This window comes from Xyrauchen texanus, chromosome 21 (assembly GCF_025860055.1).
Source record: "Xyrauchen texanus isolate HMW12.3.18 chromosome 21, RBS_HiC_50CHRs, whole genome shotgun sequence".
NCBI lineage: Eukaryota > Metazoa > Chordata > Actinopteri > Cypriniformes > Catostomidae > Xyrauchen > Xyrauchen texanus.
Genome location: NC_068296.1, coordinates 43378763 through 43398862, shown reverse-complemented (window position 1 = coordinate 43398862; position 20100 = coordinate 43378763). Strand labels below are relative to the sequence as shown.

Below are 20100 nucleotides of genomic sequence, written 5' to 3'. Positions count from 1 at the left end.
CCTTGTTTGCTCATACACATTATTATTTGAAAGAAAACACCAGCTGCAAAGATATCATACATTCAGCTTATTAGAACAAGACACCATTCATATGTGCCAGCACAAAGGAAACACACCAAGGACTCACATCAGAATACTATTGATTAACAGCAACACATTTTGTTTTTGAAGAAATACATATTTTGTTTTTGAAGAAATACACCTGTTTTTCAAGGTTATTTACCATAGTCCAAACCCAGGAGAGTGCACGCAATAGAAGTCGGTTCTATGGTGTAATGGTTAGCACTCTGGACTTTGAATCCAGTGATCTGAGTTCAAATCTCAGTGGAACCTTCTTTGCCTTTTGCACCGACGGTTCGGAGGACCCAATCAAAAGTACTTTTCAAAAGCAGTGATCCTCCAAATCTCCTGCTGCAATACTCTGCTTGTCAGGTCCATGAGCATTTCTCCATACACTTATATAAAAAATATCTACATATATTGCTCTTGCTGAACTCTAATCTGTCATGCATACTATTTTTGTGATACAACTGAAAATTTGGAATGCAGCACTTTTTGTATTATTGTCTCAAGATTAATTGCTTATGTTGTGTTATTCCTCTATTATAAGCCGCTTTGCATAAAAGCACCTTCTAAATCAATAAATGTAATGTAATGTAATGTATCAAAAAAATAATTTGATGTCGAGATCTGTAAAATTAGTGAAGAACGCATAAAAGAGAAAGTTCCCTCGTGGAGTGTTGCTGCAAGCCAGGCCCACATACAGCAGACTTTTGTTCTGAATCTCTCTTCTGCTGAGCTCTAATTTGCAGGGTAGCCTCATGGAAATCTGTGAGGAAAGAAGGTTAGCACTCTGGCCTCTGAATCCAGAGATACCAGTTAAAATCTCGGCGGGACCTTCTGTGTCTTTTGTGCCAAAAGGTGCAAAGGACACAATCAGAAGGACTTTTGTAAAGCTGCGAGACTCCAAATCTACAGAAGTGAAAGTGTACCAACTCTGCTGGCCAGGTCTATCACATTCAAATTGTGATGACCAGGTCTGTGATTAGAGAATATATCCTAAAAAGCAAACATCCTCATGGAGAATGCGGGCATCGATCTCATGGGGCATCGATTTCGTGGCTACCTCTCGCGTGCTAAGCGAGCACCTGGTAGATGGGCAACGCATCATCTCCCTGACCCACTGTTTTACCCAAACTGACCAGTGAGACCCCCTGACCACCCGGTGGGCGGGGGGGGGGGTGGGTAGGCTGTCAACGGACCCATTATCATCCTCCTGACCCACTATTTTACCCAAATTGACCAGGAGACCCCTGAAAAACTTGAGGGGGGCGGGGCTATCCACTGACCCATTATCATCCCCCTGACCCACTATTTTACCCAAATTGACAAGGGCTGACCACCCTGAAGGGACTGGGCTGTACACGGACCCATTATCATCCCCCTGACCCACTATTTTACCCAAATTGACCAGGGAGACCCCTTGACCACCCTGTGGGGGCGGGGCTGTCCACTGACCCGCTCTCTGCCCGCTAACCATCTCTTTTGCACATGAACTGAGTCCACCAACAGTCTAACTGCCCATTAGCAATTGATTGTATAGCTTCATGTCCACCAACAGACTAACTGCCCATTAGCAATTGATTGTATAGCTGTATGTCCACCAACAGACTAACTGCCCATTAGCAATTGATTGTAAAGCTGTATGTCCACCAACAGACTAACTGCCCATTAGCAATTGATTGTATAGCTGTATGTCCACCAACAGACTAACTGCCCATTAGCAATTGATTGTATAGCTATATGTCCACCAACAGACCACTGCCCATTCATTTGACTGTAAGTGGGACTATCCACGTACAATTTATTTGCAATTGCTGAAATCATCACTTGGTGGTCAGTGGAGTTTATATGTTTTGAAGGGTGCACTATGTTCAAGGGGAGTCCTACATGTCCACCAACAGACTAACTGCCCATTAGCAATTGATTGTATAGCTATATGTCCACCAACAGTCTAACTGCCCATTCATTTGACTGTAAGTGGGACTACCCACGTACAATTTATTCAACAGACTATCTGTCCATTAGCAATTGATTGTATAGATGTATGTCCACCAATAGACCACTGCCCATTCATTTGACTGTAAGTGGGACTACCGACGTACAATTTATTCAACAGACCACTGCCCATTCATTTGACTGTAAGTGGGACTACCCACGTACAGTTTATTCAACAGACTATCTGTCCATTAGCAATTGATTGTATAGATGTATGTCCACCAATATACCACTGCCCATTCATTTGACTGTATGTGGGACTACCCAAATGGAATTTATTTGCATTTGCTGAAATCATCACTTGGTGGTCCGTGGAATTTATATGTTTTGAAGGGTGCACTATGTTCAGGGGGAGTCCTACATGTCCACCGACAGACTAACTGTCCATTAGCAATTGATTGTATAGCTATTTGTCCTCCAACAGACCACTGCCCATTCATTTGACTGTATATGGGACTACCCACATGCAATTTATTTGCATTGGATGAAATCATCACTTGGTGTTCAGTTGAATTTATATGTTTTGAAGGGTGCACTATGTTCATGGGGAGTCCTACAGTCACCTAAATGTGATTATATGTCATAAATTTAGTCCTGGAGTTATAAAAATGCAGTCCACCAAGTAATGCAAATGAATTGCACGTGGGCAGTCCCACTTCCAATCAAAGTAATGGGCTAAAAGGACTGACAGACAGACAGAATTCTCTAAATTTATGCAATTTGCGACTTCCTCAGATTTTCTTGAAACTCACAAGATAGAAAGAGGAGGCTTGGAGAAGCACAGAAACAGAGGTTTGAGCACAATAAGTCTGTCCAGAGCTGAGATCTGGACATCCCACATGCAATTTTATTGCATATGCATATATTTATGACTTAAAATCACATTAAGGTGACTGTAGGACTCCCCCTGAACAACATAAGCCCTTCAAAACCAAAAAATTCCACTGACCACGAAACCTTTATTTCTGTGAATGGGTCAAATTGGAGTTGTGATATGAAGATCTCAGCTCTTGACAGACTTGGGAAGCTGAAACTTGTATTTCTGTTCTTCTCCAAGCCTCCTGTTTCTATGGTATAAATTTCATTAAGATCGGAGGATGTCAAAAATTTTGTGCGTACCCCTTTAAGGATTTGTGCGCGCAATGTTCGACTTCCTCTGATTTTCTTGAAACTCACAAGATAGAAAGAGGAGGCTTGGAGAACCACAAAACAGAGGTTTGAGCACAATAAGTCTGTCCAGAGCTGAGATCTGGACATCCCACATGCAATTTGTCCCATTCACAGAAATGAAGGTTTTGTGGACTGTTGAAATTTTATGTTTTGAAGGGTGAACTATGTTCAGGGTGAGTCCTACAGTCACCTAAATGTGATTAAATGTCATAAAATGGATCCTGGAGTTATAAAAATGCAGTTCACCAAGTGATGATTTCAGCCAATGCAATTAAATTGCAATTGGGTAGACCCACTTCCAATCAAAGTAATTGGCTAAAAAGATAGACAGACAGACAGATAGACAAACATCCTACAGATAGATACATACATACATAGACATATATTGGACATATTGAGAACTGCACTGTGCAAAAGTGCTAAAAAGGAGATTTCTTAGCACAGAATCACAGACAGGGATTGCTGAGATCCCACATACAATTTGTCCCATTAAGTCAATTGGAAGTGGGACTGCCCACGTGCAATTTATTTGCATTGGCAAATGCTGATTTCCTTTCAGCACCACTTAGAGGCTATCTCCCCCTCAGGCAGCACCATGGGCCCTTTTTATGTTCCTGGTGGGCTAGTGAGACGAAGCTGGGCTCGTTGTAAAGGTCTCAGGCAGCCCTTTCGAACGAGGTCAGTCCCGAGGTCGTAGCCCGAGAGCTGAGATCTGGACATCCCATGTACAATTCGTCCCATTCACAGAAATAAAGGTTCCGTGGTCAGTGAAATTGTTATGTTTTGAAGGGCTTAGGTTGATCAGGGGGCTTCACTGAGTCACCTTAATGTGATTATATGTCATAAATGTTATCCTGGAGTTCATAAAATGAAGTCCACCAAGTGATGATTTTGTGTCCATTAAATTGATTGGAAGTGGGTAGTCCCACTTCCAATCAAAGTAATGGGCTAAAAGAATAAACAGACAGCCAGATAGACAGGTAAACAGACAGACAGATAGATAGACAGACAGACAAACATCCTACAGATAGATACATACATACATAGACATATATTGGACATATTGAGAACTGCACTGTGCAAAAGTGCTAAAATCAAAGTAATGGGCTAAAAAGATAGACAGACAGAAAGACAGACAGACAGATAGACAGACAGTCAGACAGACATCCTACAGATAGATACATACATACATAGACATATATTGGACATATTGAGAACTGCACTGTGCAAAAGTGCTAAAAAAGGAGATTTCTTAGCACAGAATCACAGACAGGGATAGCTGAGATCCCACATACAATCTGTCCCATTAAATTGATTGGAAGTGGGTAGTCCCACTTCCAATCAAAGTAATGGGCTAAAAGGATAGACAGACAGACAGACAGATAGACAGACAGACAGACAGACAGACAGACAGACAAACATCCTACAGATAGATACATACATACATAGACATATATTAACATATTGAGAACTGCACTGAGCAAAAGTGCTAAAAAGTTGATTTCTTAGCACAGAATCACAGACAGGGATAGCTGAGATCCCACATACAATTTGTCTCATTAAATTGATTGGAAGTGGGTCTACCCATAAGCAGTTTGTTCTATGGAGACTCAACAGCAGGGCTATTCATTTTAAACACTTAGAGTAACATTTACATGCAGTTTTATTGACAAAATCCCTTTGGCAGCACTCAGAATACACAATACAACACGTTGATGCAACTATCAACTCATAAACATGCACAATTAGCTTAAGTGTGAGACTCAAAGGTCAATTATTAATCATTACCATTGTAATACGCTTATAGTTGGAGAACCATTGCAACTGGCTTGAAAATGGAGAAGGGGGAGGGGATCCAAATTCAAGCCAATACATGCAATTGAGGTTGTAGTGGGGGGAAACAGTATGCTTTATTATGTTCCTTTATGAAATAGTACTCAACTCAGCACAATATAACACGCTGATGCAACTATCAACTCATAAACATGCACAATGAGCTTAAAAAATTAATTCCCACGAGCCATGCATTTGGTGCCATTCAAACAAATTGGAAGTGGGCACTTCCTGTATGATTCAGTGAAAAAAAGCCTTGAATCATATGCCAGCAACTTCAGCCGTCGAGTACTCCTTCCTGGGGCCTTCGGATACAACATGTAATGAATTCATGTCCCTCGGTGTTAAGCAAGTACTTAAAAAAAATCAAGAAAAATATTCCTGAAAAATGATTGTCACATTACACACATTAGTCAGCCAATTAATCACTTAACAAAGTTATTCTGACATGAACCTTTTCACAGTGTCTAAGGGGCCCATGAGAAGCTACAGATTTCAATTTGGAGCCATTTGGACCTTTCCAAGTCTGTGAAAATGAATGGTACAAATGGTAAGTGGGATTGCTCTTCCCGATGTCCTAAAGACCCCAGATTTTTCACAACGTTTTCATGGACAATGTCCCTAAATGGGCCAAATGAATGGAAAATAAGGTCATAAGGTCACAAAACTCTCCACGCTGTCTAAGGGCACCCCAACGATGCGCATATGTCAATTTCGGGTCGTTCGGACCTTTCGGAGCCCCGTCCGCCAACCCGTAGCAGACAATGAATGAAACAAATTGCACGTGGCCTTTTTCTAGAAAGCTCCCCCAGCCCATAAATTTCACACGGCGGTAGCCTGACGCCCCTCAAAAGACATACCGAGAGCACGATGCTCTAGAAAAAAGGAAACATTTTGGGGGAGTTTGTGCAAGATTCTCACAAAGTCCTTTTGCTCTTAAAGCTTGAAAGAGCCTCTTGAAGGATTAGAGACCACTAGGGTTAGGGTTTGAATATAAGCTCAGGAAGGTTCTAGAGACCCCAAGCTTTGGTTCCTGATTCGTGGGGACCAGACGCTCGCGGACCGGGAGTTTCAAGAGCCTGCGACCTTTTGACCACTCTTTTCCAGGCATCCCATTATCCCTTTGAATCAATGCATTTTTCACAACGTGTTCGTGGACAACATCCCTAAATGGGCCAAATGAATTGAAAATAAGGTCAAAAGGTCACGAAACTCCCAACGCTGTGTAAGGATGCCCTGACGACGCGCATATGTCGTTTTTGAGTCGTTTGGACCTTTCGGTGCCCCGTCCATCGACCCGTTGTAGAAAATGAATGAAATAAATGGCAGATGGACTTTTTCTAGAAAGCTCCTCTGTGCCCCAAACTTCACGTGCTGGTAGTCCGGGGCCCCTAGCGTGTCATATTAAAAGCGCAACTCTCTAGAATGAAATTTTTTTCAATTTTATTTTTTAATTGAATGAGAGAATCAACCTCACAGGCCTTTTGCTCTCAAAGCCAGAAAGAACCTCTCGCATGTGCAAAGTCATTTGGGTGTTCATTTAAGGTCTAGAGCTGAAAGAGTGCATTCAGAAAATGTCTAGAGCTTCCAAATTTTAGGCACTGATTCGGGGGCCCCTGGGGCTCCAGAATCCCAAATTCGGAGGTCCTGCGACCTTTTGACCTGTTTTTACAAGAAATCCCACTTGCCCATTGAACCAATGCAATTCTACAGCGGTTTCGTGTACGGGGATGAAATTGATGCTAAGACTTGGGGGCTTCAAATGCTTCATTGTTGGGCCCTCAGAAACAACATATTAAAAAGGTGTGTCCCTCAGAGTTAAGGAATTACTTTTTAAAAAATCAAGAAAAATATTATAGGAAAATTATTGCCACATTATGGTAAATGGTTATTACCTTAAAGGTTACCAAAGCGCTTTACACTGTTTCCCAGTCACCCATTCACAAACACCAATGGTGGCAGAGCTGCCATGCAAGGCGCTAGCCTGCCATTGGGAGCAACTTGGGGTTCAGTGTTTTGCCCAAGGACACTACGGCATGTGGAGTTGTGTGGGCCAGGAATCGAACCACCAACCCTGCAATTAGCAGCTGACCCGCTCTACCATCTGAGCCACAGCCACCCCATAAACACATTAGTCAGCCAATTAAGCACTTAACGAAGTCATTGGGACTTGAAACTTTGCACACTGACTAGGGGGCCCCTGAGAAGCAACAGATTCACATGCAGAGTCGTTTGGAGCTTTCGGGGTCGTGTACACGGACCCGCTGTGAAAATGAACGGTACAAATGGTAAGTGGGACGTGCTCTAACTTTGCTGCCTGAGCTCCAATGGACCCCAGGTTTCACAAGGTGACACGTCAAAAGCCCCTTATCGACATACTAAGAGGACTAAGGTCTAGGATGTAAAAAAGTATTTTTCATTATTTTCAACAGATCTCTCTGCCTGTCATAAGAATCAATGAGACAGGCTTCATTTTAGGCCTGTGTGCAAAGGTACTTTCATCAGAGGCTTTAATACTTAGCAAGCCCCCAGGGGCCAAACACGTGGCCCGTGAAATCCCAGAGCGTAAAAACCTACTTGGGAAATAGTTGGTTAGGGGGATGATAATGGATCCGTGGACAGCCACGCCCCCCCAGAGTGGTCAGGGGGTCTCACTGGTCAATTTGGGTAAAACAGTGGGTCAGGGGGATGATTAATGGGTCTGTGGACAGCCCTGCCACCCCAGGGTGGGCATTGGGCATTATAAGTGGTCACGGGGCAGATAGTGGGACCACGGGACGCCGGGGGGCTCACCGCAGCTTACGTCGCACCCTACGTGCGTCCGTTCGGGCATGTAAACCGGACCCGTCACTATTTGGAAATTTCTCTGTCCACAAACCAACATCCTCCATCTGGTCTATGAAATAAGTTGCAATAGGGTGGTACACGAACCTTTCATCGTCCCTCGCATCCATGAAACGTACGATGGCCAGTGATTGCAATGGGCAGATTTCCACCAACACTCTAAGTTCCCTGACCAAACAGCAATAATACTCGCAACTTCTTTTCAGCAGTAAATGCAGATGGTGTAATGGTTAGCACATTGCATTTTGAATCCAACAAGCTGAGTTCAAATCCTGGCGGAAACTACTTAGGGTCTTGTGGCCAAACACAGAGTTTGGCTGTTGAAATCCCCATCGAGAGGCCTAAAATATGCCTTTCTCTTGCCAATTTCAACAAAACATGTTTTTTGTCCAAATCCAGGAGAGTGCAGACAATTAATGTTGGTTCCATGGTGTAATGGTTAGCACTCTGAATCCATTGATCCGATTTCAAATCTCTGTGGGACCTTCTTTGAATAAAGTGCTGACCCAATCAAAAGTACTTTTCAAAAGCAGTGATCCTCCAAATCTCCTGCTGAAATACTCTGCTTGCCAGGTCCATGAGCATTTCTCCATACACTTATATAAAAAATATCTACATATATTGCACTTGCTGAACTCTAATCTGTCATGCATAGTATTTTTCTGATACAATTGAAAATTTGGAATGCAGCACTTTTTGTATTATTGTCTCCTTAAGATGAATCGCTTATGTTGTGTTATTCCTCTATTATAAGCCGCTTTGCATAAATGCACCTTCTAAATCAATAAATGTAATGTAATATAATGTATCAAAAACATAATTTAATGCCCAGATCTGTAAAATTAGTGAAGAACATGTAAAAGAGAAAGTTCTCTCGTGGAGTGTTGCTGCATGCCAGGCCCACATAAAGCAGACTTTTGTTCTGAATCTCTTTTCTGCTGAGCTCTAATTTGCAGGGTAGCCTCATGGAAATCCATGAGGAAATATGGTTAGCACTCTGGCCTCTGAATCCAGAGATACCAGTTAAAATCTCTACAGGACCTTCTGTGACTTTTGTGCCAAAAGTTGCAAAGGACCCAATCAGAAGGACTTCTGTAAAGCTGCGAGACTCCAAATCTACAGAAGTGAAAGTGTACCAACTCTGCTAGCCAGGTCTACCACATTCAAATTGTGATGACCAGGACTGAGATTAGAGAAAAGCAAACATCCTCATGGAGAATGCGGGCATCGATCCCGCTATAACAAACTCATACTTCTAGGAGTAAAGTTTACTATAAATCTGAAAGTCTTTTGGGGAGGGATATGCATACCAACTTATCACAATCATTAAACTGGTTGATGTAAAAAAAAAAAACAATAGGACAGAAAACGGCTTTTCTTCGTAGAGATATATTATGATAAAAGAACAATAGTGAAATGCACAATAATAAACCTGAAACAAATTAACATACCATAATCCAGTAATACAAAGTCCTCAACAAACAAATATATATATATATAAATACAAAATGAATAGTCATGATGATATGAGTGTGTAATGTTGGATGCAACGAATGTGGTAATACTTGTATGCCACAGTCCATAGGTGAAAGAAGAACCCTTCTAGATGATTTAGATGTATATATTTATTGAATATTTGGTAATAGTCCAGACCAGATTCAATACTCCACACAGCATTCCAGACACAATTAGAAAACAGTTCTTATCCTCTTGATTAATATCACGTTTCGATGACTCAAGGCCAATAAGATATTATACAGGTAGATTACTCCTTTCTATTCCCAACATGTACCATGTAGTAGGAAAAAGCATCAATGGTAAAAAAAAGGTAGGTAAAAGGAGTCCTTTTTGATTGAGCAAAAAAATCTGTAAGTTTCCCAATCAGGACATCAGTACAGGTAAGGTTACCAGAGGGAAGCCATGCTTTCCTCTTTACCAAACAGCCCTCCCTTCTTCTACTCCCTACCGGTATTTAACTAAACATAGAGGACCAATGGTGTCCCCTAATGGTGGGTAGTGGAATAACACCATAAGTAACATTTAACTGTTACATACCCCCTGATCATTAAGAGACTTGTCATAACCATAACAAATTTTCAAATTCTGCACATGATGAGTCTCAAAATTTTCAGAATCATTAAGGAAAGAAACAGAATAGTTGACAAGACCAAGACATTTGAGAATCTTAGCTGGACCCTTCCACTTTGCGGCTAATTTATCCATAAAGCCTTCTTCAGCTCTGGATAAAGGGTGAGATCGGACCCAGACTACATCTCCCACCTGAAATTTACAATACTTGCATCGCAGGTCATAGTAGTATTTTTGTCTATGTTGAGCTCGTTCCACATTTTTCTTCACTAGGTCAATGAGGTGTTCTTGTCTTTCCAACACACTATAGGCAGGACTACAAGGAGCCGGAGGTCGATGTATAACCCTCTCTAACGGTCCCTTTAATTTCCGTCCCAGAGCTACTTCGGCTGGTGTGAATCCTGTGCTCTCCTGGAAAGTAGTATTGATTGCAAACCTAAATTCAGGTAACCACTGATCCCACTGGTGATGCTCATCTCCCACGTAGGAAGCAATCATTGTCTTTAAGTTGCAATTGATCCGTTCTGTCATATTCATTTGGGGGTGATAGGATGTGGTCAATTTTTGTATTACTCCCCACTGTTTGCAGATTAAGGAAAGTATCTGTGAAGTAAACTGAGCTCCCCTATCCTACACTAGATAAGCAGGGGTGCCCCATCGAGTAAATATTTCCTCTACTAGGATTCTGGCTATTTGGGGAGCTTTCGCCACTCTCAAAGGGAATAACTCCACCCACTTGGAACAGTAGTCAACGATAACTAATAGATGTTCATTTTGCTTGACACTCTTTGTGAAGGGACCCATCAGATCAACTCCAAGCATCTAACCGGGTTCGACTACTGGTGTGGACTGTAGATATCCAGATAACTTGGTTAACACAGGCTTATACTTTTGACATGTTTGACACTCTTTACAATACTTCCACACATCAGTTCTCACATTTGGCCAATAGGCTATGTCCAGAAGTCGAAGAAGGGTTTTTAATCTTCCAAGATGACCACTTAATGGGTTATCGTGGACATATTGCAAGAACTCTTTACGAAAACACATTGGTATGACGAGCTGTAGTTTCTGTCCCTTATTTCCATCAGGTACACTGCGAAACAGTACTCCATTCTCAAGCAAGTAATGTACTCTTGAAAGGTCCTGAGAAGTTTGTGAGCTAGCCTTTTTACATAGCTCCTGGATCTCCAAATCATTTTGTTGTACAGTAGTGATCTGATAAAGATCTACAGGTAAATTTGTTGGAAAAGCAGTCGACTTGTTAGCTTTAACTACAGCCAGCAGCTCTGATGATCCTGGATGTTCTTGGTTTCTAGACAACACATCGGCTACGACATTACATATACCTTTTCTGTATTTAACTGTGAACTGAAAGCCTTGCAGACGTATAGTCCACCGTGTGAGACGAGAGTTTGGTTTGGGATGCTGAAAAACCCATGTGAGAGCTGCATGATCTGTGACGACTTCAAAAGGTTGCCCTTCCAAGTAATGTCTCCATTTCTCAACAGCCCACACGACAGCCAAACACTCTTTCTCTGAAACTGAATACGTTTTTCTGCTCCTCTTAATAGCCTAGAAGCATAGGCTACCACATGTTCCTCTCCTTCTGTTTCCTGGGTTAATACAGCCCCCAATCCTGTCTCACTAGCATCGGTCTGTACCTTGAATGTCTTACTGAAATCTGGAGGGGTTAGTACTGGTGTTTGGGTAAAGTCTTTCTTTATTATCTCCAAGGCACGCTGACATTGATCAGTTCAAATCCATGAAGCTTTCTTTTGTTTAAGAGCATGTAAAGGTGCACCTTTTGTTGAGAAATTTGGGATAAAACGGTGGTACCACCCTGCCAAATGCTGAACATCCTTAATCGATTGGGGTATCAGAAAATCCTGGACAGCAGCTACCTTCGCTGGATCAGTTTTTACTCCTTCTGCTGAAACAATGTGACCAAGAATCGTCAGTTCTCTTTGGATGAAGTTGCATTTTTTTAGATTTAGAGTGAGGCCAGCATCCTGTAGACACTTGAAGACCTGGTTTAAATGTTGAAGATGCTCCATTTCCTTCCGAGAATACACCACCACATCGTGTATGTATACCAGACAACATTTTCCTCTTAACTCCCTGAGTACGTGTTCCATTAATCTTTGGACTGAAGCGGCAGAGTTTTTCAATCCAAAAGGAAGGGTAAGAATTCAAATAACCCTGAGGACGTCACAAATGCTGTTTTCTGGATACTATCTGCTTCCATCTCCATTTGCCAATAGCCAATTTTAAGGTTGAGTGTGGTAAACACAGCAGCTCCATGTAGTGACTCTAAAATGTCCGGAATTTGTGGCATGGGATAAGCATCAAGATGTGTCTTCATATTCAGTCCTCGATAGTCAATACAGAATCTTGATCCACCGCCCTTCTTTGGAACGATTACCACCGGAGAAGCCCAAGGAGAGATTGAAGGATGTATGATTTCTTGGGCTAACAACTCTTTGATTTCAGTACCTATGAACTGCTGCTTATCCCTAGAAACTTTGTAGGCTCTATTCCTGACTGGTATTTCATCTTTGGTAATAATGCGGTGTTTTATCAGGTTTGTATGTCCAATGTCGTGGGTACAAACGGTTGGCCAGTCTAACATAACATTTTCTAGATTCCTTTTAATCCAGGGTTGAGTGTCAGCATTTTGAACAAGTTGCTGAATAGTCTGCAAGGTGCCATCAGTAACTGGAAGATTGGGTATAGCAAGATAAAAATGCACTGTGGAACAGACATCACTGCTCAAAAATGAAAGAAAAAAATCTGGCTTAGCTCCTATGGCAGAAGGCAACGCGTACTGAGCTTTTTGGAAGTCTAACACAATACCTGTCATCAGTAGAAAATCCATGCCTAAAATGATTGGTATGGTCAAATCAGTATCCCTCATAATGAACAATGTCAGATCCACTTCCGATCCTTGAATTTCACCTCTCCAATTTACCTTTCCCACAGCTGTCTGCCTCTGTCCATTAGCTAGGATGAAGGACTGCCCTTGGTACTGCTGGTATGGTTCCGCTTTACACAATTGTTTCCAACAGGATTCCTGGATAAGGGATAAAGTGCTACCAGTATCCACCATGGCTGAAAAATATCTGTCTCTGATAACTATGGGAATATAGACAGTTTTAATGTCTGGTCGTGTTGAATTTTGAGTGGATTGCATGACTCTGGTATTAGCTATATGAGGTTTTCGTTGAAATTCACGAGAGGTTTGTGTCCTCCTTTGTTCTTCCCCATTCACCTGACTCCAGTATCTTCTAGACTCCTCAAAATTTCGCTCTATCTGTGTGCCAATTCTTACCAATTCACCCACATCTCTCACAGTTCCTCTCATAACCGTGGATTACAATTCCGTAGTATAGCTTGTACTACTTCTCTTTCAGTCATCTCATTTTTCCATCTCATGCACATTTTCTTTGACTCCTTGTTTCCTTTCTTATAACTTTCTTGCATCCACTTCTTCATAATCTTCACTCAGAAATGAGAGTAAGAAAGCTTCCTTAATCTGCTTCCAATTTCTGACATTCCTTCTTTCAGCCATCCACCAATCTTTAGCTGTTCCTTTCAATACAGTCGTTAAGGCAGCCAGTATCTCAGAGTCAGAAAGAGGACGAACAGCAAAATACTCTTCACATCTTTCAATAAACTCTAAGGGATCTTCATCTTGATCTTCATCAAGATGGGAGTCAAGATGGCGCCGAGTTTGGCTGCTGCGTTGCGAGCTCCGATACAACACTGCGGTTTATTGTTTGTTTTGTTTACAGTTCTTTGTTTTTTTGTCTTGGATGTTGTCTGCCTTATTGTTTACGACAGACAAATGCTTTTGGACATTGATTCTACAATTACACATCGAAAACCGGACTTCAAATTCCTTAATGCCGACCCGCTGTTTACAAACACGCCGGTGGAGCCCTTTGTCTGGGCTGCTCGGCTGCGGAAACGCAGAAGGAAAAGAGGAAAACGAGCCAGCGTTCTCGTCAGAGTAAGACGTCATGCAAATCGACCCCCGCTACCCAGTATACTACTGGCAAATATTCAGTCTCTGGACAACAAGCTCTGCGAGCTGAGAGCGCGGATCTCTTTCCAAGGAGAGACGAGAGATTGCTGTGTTATCTGCCTTACAGATAACCGAGCGGACAGAGCGAAATAATTCTGGTAAAAGCAGAGGTGGTGGTGTATGTTTTATGATCAACAGATCATGGTGTGTCTTTGCAAAGCCCTGCAAAGGGTGGTGCAAACTGCCAGGAACATCATCGGAGGTGAGCTTCCCTCCCTCCAGGACATATACACAAGGCGGTGTGTGAAAAAAGCTCAGAGGATCATCAGAGACTCCAGCCACCCGAGTCATGGTCTGTTCTCACTGCTACCATCAGGCAGGCAGTATCGCAGCATCAGGACCCACACCAGCCGACTACATGACAGCTTCTTCCCCCAAGCAGTCAGACTGTTGAACACTTGATCTATCAGGATCAATAATTAGCACTGCACTTTATTAACCTATAATCTCACACTGGAATGTCAACATATTCTCCTCAATTCAACTACTTATATATATTTCATATACTCCCACTTATTGTATATTGTGTATTCTATATTGTGTGTATTGTTTACTGTGCATTGTATATATTTATTGTGTTGTGTAAGTATGTTGTTTATTGTAATTGGTATATGTCTCGTCACTGTCATGACTGCTATGTTGCTCGGAACTGCACACAAGAATTTCACCTACTGTTGCACTTGTGTACATGGTAGTGTGACAATAAAGTGATTTGATTTGATTTGATCTTGAGTATTGCTAAAGTCAGGAAGGGTTGTATTGCATTGAACACTCATATCCATATTACGGGACTAGTGAGCTGCACATCAAAGGTTTGATCTCTTCCATTCTTGACTGGAGTGGGTAATGAGGAACTTAGATGGGGCTGTTTGGGAGTAGACATGTTTGACATAAGAGCTTTGAATTTTTGATCAATCTGGATATCTGTTCTTTTTAGACAGTCCACCATGGATCTTCCTAAATCTTGTATGGTAAATTCCAGCTGTTTTTTAACTCTGTCACATTCACGTTCTACAAAATAATGCAATCTTGCTTCGATTGCTTTACATTTGTTTTCCATCTCATCCTGAGAGACACATTCATCCACTCGGCCTTCAAGTGATGTTACTCTTCCATCCAGTCTTTCATTAAAAGGTGTAACAGAGGGGATTGACTGTCCTAGTTCAAGTGGAGGAGGGGGCGGTAAAGGAAAATTATACAGATCCTCACTGGAGTTATCTTCCTCAGAGTCCAGGTACAAATCACTAAATGTATTGATTTGGTCACTGAGTGGTTCTCTGTGAGCGTTGAAGGACTCTGATGCAAAAACTAGGCTAGGTATGACCTCATCACCCAGAGTATTATGGCTTGTCATTCTTAATAAAGACTCAAAATACAGTAAAACATCAGTGTGTGAAGTTAATTAGTAGGTCCCTGTTCAGGCGCCATTATATAACAAACTTATACTTCTAGGAGTAAAGTTTACAATAAATCTTAAAGTCTTTTGGGGAGGGATCTGCATACCAAATTATCACAATCATTAAACTGGTTGATGTAAAAAAAACAATAGGACAGAAAACTGCTTTTATTCGTAGAGACATATTATGAGAAAAGAACAATAGTGAAATGCACAATAATAAACCCGAAACAAATTAACATACCATAATCCAATAATTCAAAGTCCTCAACAAACAAATATATATATATAAATACAAAATTAATAGTCATGATGATATGAGTGTGTAATGTTGGATGCAACGAATGTGGTAATACTTGTATGCCACAGTCCATAGGTGAAAGTAGAACTCTTCTAGATGATGTAGATGTATAGTTATTGAATCTTTGGTAATAGTCCAGACCAGATTCAATACTCCTTTCTATTCCCAACTTTTTGATTGAGCAAAAAAAATGGTAAGTTTCCCAATCAGGACATCAGTAAAGGTAAGGTTACCAGAGGGAAGCCATGCTTTCCTTTTTACCAAACAGCCCTCCTTTCTTCTACTCCCTACCGGTATTTAACTAAACATAAAGTACCAATGGTGTCCCCTAATGGTGGGTAGTAGAATAACACAATAAGTAACATTTAACTGTTACACCGCTACCTCTCACATGCTAAGCAAGCGCTCTACCATTTGAGCTAATTCCCGTCCTGGTAGATGGGCAACGTGCCTTTCTTAAATTTTTGTTGTTCCTCAGCTGTGCAGCCCAGAGGTACCAAACCACTCTTGTTTGTTTCCTTTTGGAGTGGGCCATGGGCCCTTCCAATGGTCAGAAAGACCATGTCCAAGGAGTCTCGCAAGGCGTGATCCTAAATCATATGTGAGTTTTGTGGTCAAGTAGGTCAGCCCCCATGAAGAATGTGACATGGTAAGTTTTTCCAAGGAAACTTCAGTACACATTCAATTTGCCTTAAGAGAAAGCAATAGATGCAGATGACTATGAGCACTACATGAGAAATGGAACATATGACGCAAAATTGTCATTCGCAATTTTGTTAGGAGTTATTGGCGATAAATGTTATTCCATTTTATGCTTGCCAAAGTCTTTTGAGGAAGTCTCTATTTCCCCATTAATGTAGATAAGAGCAGTACTTGAATGACTGAAAATAAGTGTACGTTGGCATGACATGCTGAGCATCAGAACCTAATGAGGTTTGTGTAGACCTTTCTTAAGAGAGCAGACATTGAAATGTGGCTTGTGGGGCTAGAGTTAAGATTTTGGATTTGGGTGCAAACGTGTCTCGTGTTCAAATCCAAGAATAACTTGTCCTTGCCCTTAGATCTTCAAACTTGATCCCATGGGGTGCAAAGTCTTAATGTCAACATTACAACCAAGCAAGCGTTTTCTGTAAAAATGGGCAGTAAAACACAAGATAAGGCCAGTTAGCTCAGTTGGTTAGAGTGTGGTGCTAAAAACACCTAGGTCTCAGATTTGATCCCCGTATTGGCCACGGTAACTTTTCATCTGAATCTCTCTAGAAAAGTTAGGAGAGCATAAACCGAACTGATAAACCAAAGATCACCGCTTAGATACAGCTTCTTTTCAGCAGTAAATGCAGATGGTGTAATGTTAACACATTGTGTTTTGAATACAACAAGCTGAGTTCAAATTCTGGCGGAACCTCCTTAGGGTCTTGTGGCCAAAAACAGAGTTTGGCTGTTGAAATCCCCATCAAGAGGCATAAAATATGCCTTTCTCTTGCCAATTTCAACAAAACATGTTTTTTGTCCAAACCCAGGAGAGTGAAGACAGGTTATGTTGGTTCCATGGTGTAATGGTTAGCACTCTGGACTTTGAATCCAGTGATCCGAGTTCCAATCTTGGTGTACCTTCTTTGCATTTTGCACCGACGGTTCTGAGGACCCAATTACTTCTCAAAAGCAGTGATCCTCCAAATCTCCTGCTGAAATTCTCAGATTGCCAGTTCCATGAGCATTTCTCCGTACTTATATAAAAAATATCTACATATATTGCTCTTTCTGAACTCTATACTCTCATGCATAGTATTTTTCTGATACAATTGAAAATTTGGAATGCAGGACTTTTTGTATTATTGTCTCCTTAAGATGAATCGCTTATGTTGTGTTATTCCTCTATTATAAGCTGCTTTGCATAAAAGCACCTTCTAAATCAATAAATGTAATGTAATATAATGTATCAAAAACATAATTTGATTCCCAGATCTGTAAAATTAGTGAAGAACACGTAAAAGAGAAAGTTCCCTCGTGGAGTGTTGCTGCATAAAGCAGACTTTTGTTCTGAATCTCTCTTCTGCTGAGCTCTAATTTGCAGGGTAGCCTCATGGAAATCCATGAGGAAATAAGGTTAGCACTCTGGCCCCAGAATCCAGAGATACCAGTTAAGATCTCGGCGGGACCTTCTGTGACTTTTGTGCCAAAAGGTGCAAAGGACCCAATCAGAAGGACTTTTGTAAAGTTGCGAGACTCCAAATCTACAGATTGGAGTGAAAATGTACCAACTCTGCTGGCCAGGTCTATCACATTCAAATTGTGATGACCAGGTCTGATATTAGAGAACAGTTCCTAAAAAGCAAACATCCTCATGGAGAATGCAGGCATCGATCCCGCTACTTCTCGCATGCTAAGCAAGCACTCTACCATTTGATCTAATTCCCCTCCTGGGAGAAAGACAACGTGCCTTTCTTAAATTTTTGTTGTTCCTCAGCTGTGCAGCCCAGAGGTACCAAACCACTCTTGTTTGTTTCCTTTTGGAGTGGGCATTGGGCCCTTCCAATTGTCAGAAAGACCATGTCCAAGGAGTTTCGCAAGGCATTGATCCTAAATCATATGTGAGTTTTGTGGTCAAGTAGGTCAGCCCCCATGAAGAATGTGACATGGTAAGTTTTTCCAAGGAAACTTCAGTACACATTCAATTTGCCTTAAGAGAAAGCAATAGATGCAGATGACTATGAGCACTAATTGAGAAATGGAACATATGAAGCAAAATTGTCATTCGCAATTTCATTAGGAGTTATTGGCGATAAATGTTATTCCATTTTATGCTTGCCAAAGTCTTTTGAGGATATCTCTATTTCCACATTAATGTAGATAAGAGCAGTACTTGTATGACTGAAAATAAGTGTACGTTGGCATGCCATGCTGAGCATCAGAACCTAATGAGGTTTGTGTAGACCTTTCTTAAGAGAGCAGACATTGCAAGGTGGCTGGTGGGGCTAGAGTTATGATTTTGGATTTGGGTGCAATAGTGTCTCGTGTTCAAATCCAAGAATAACTTGTCCTTGCCCTTAGATCTTCAAACTTGATCCCATGGGGTGCAAAGTCTTAATGTCAGCATTACAACCAAGCAAGCATTTTCTGTAAAAATGGGCAGTGATAAACACAAAACAAGGCCGGTTAGCTCAGTTGGTTAGAGCGTGGTGCTAATAACGCCAAGGTCGTGGATTTGATCCCCGTATTGGCCAGGGTGACTTTTGATCTGAATCTCTCTAGAAAAGTTAGGAGAGCATTAGACTGATAAACCAAAGATCACCGCTTAGATACAGGCTGCCCATGGCCTGTTTCAAACTCCTTACCAAACAGCAATAATACTCGCAACTTCTTTTCAGCAGTAAATGCAGATGGTGTATTGGTTAGCACATTGCATTTTGAATCCAACAAGCTGAGTTCAAATCCTGGCGGAACCTCCTTAGGGTCTTGTGGCCAAACACAGAGTTTGGCTGTTGAAATCCCCATCAAGAGGCCTAAAATATGCCTTTCTCTTTCCAATTTCAACAAAACATGTTTTTACAACCAAGCAAGCATTTTCTCCTTAGGGTCTTGTGGCCAAACACAGAGTTTGGCTGTTGAAATCCCCATCAAGAGGCCTAAAATATGCCTTTCTCTTGCCAATTTCAACAAAACATTTTTTTTTTCCAAACCCAGGAGAGTGCATACAATTAATGGCGGTTCCATGGTGTAATGGTTAGCACTCTGGACTCTAAATCCAGTGATCTGAGTTCAAATTTCAGTGGGACCTTCTTTGACTTTTGCACTGACGGTTCGGAGGACCCAATCAAAAGTACTTTTCAAATCTCGGTGGGACCCTCTTTGAATAAAGCGCTGACCCAATCAAAAGTACTTTTCAAAAGCAGTGATCCTCCAAATCTCCTGCTGAAATACTCAGGTTGCCAGGTCCATGAGCATTTCTCCATACACTTATATAAAAATATCTTCATATATTGCTCTTTCTGAACTCTATACTCTCATGCATAGTATTTTTCTGATACAATTGAAAATTTGGAATGCAGCACTTTTTGTATTGTCTCCTTAAGATGAATCGCTTATGTTGTGTTATTCCTCTATTATAAGCTGCTTTGCATAAAAGCACCTTCTAAATCAATAAATGTAATGTAATATAATGTATCAAAAACATAATTTGATTCCCAGATCTGTAAAATTAGTGAAGAACACGTAAAAGAGAAAGTTCCCTCGTGGAGTGTTGCTGCATACAGCAGACTTTTGTTCTGAATCTCTCTTCTGCTGAGCTCTAATTTGCAGGGTAGCCTCATGGAAATCCATGAG

At 41.3% G+C, this 20100-nt stretch overlaps 2 non-coding genes across 2 annotated transcripts; both read left to right on the top strand.

The window, feature by feature from the left end:
- Window positions 1-261: 261 nt before the first annotated feature.
- trnaq-uug (transfer RNA glutamine (anticodon UUG)) lies at window positions 262-333 on the top strand. Its single transcript has one exon. It is a non-coding gene; the product is annotated as a tRNA-Gln (tRNA).
- An 18594-nt stretch (window positions 334-18927) lies between these two features.
- On the top strand, window positions 18928-19001 carry trnai-aau (transfer RNA isoleucine (anticodon AAU)). Its single transcript has one exon. It is a non-coding gene; the product is annotated as a tRNA-Ile (tRNA).
- The last annotated feature ends 1099 nt before the right edge of the window (window positions 19002-20100 follow it).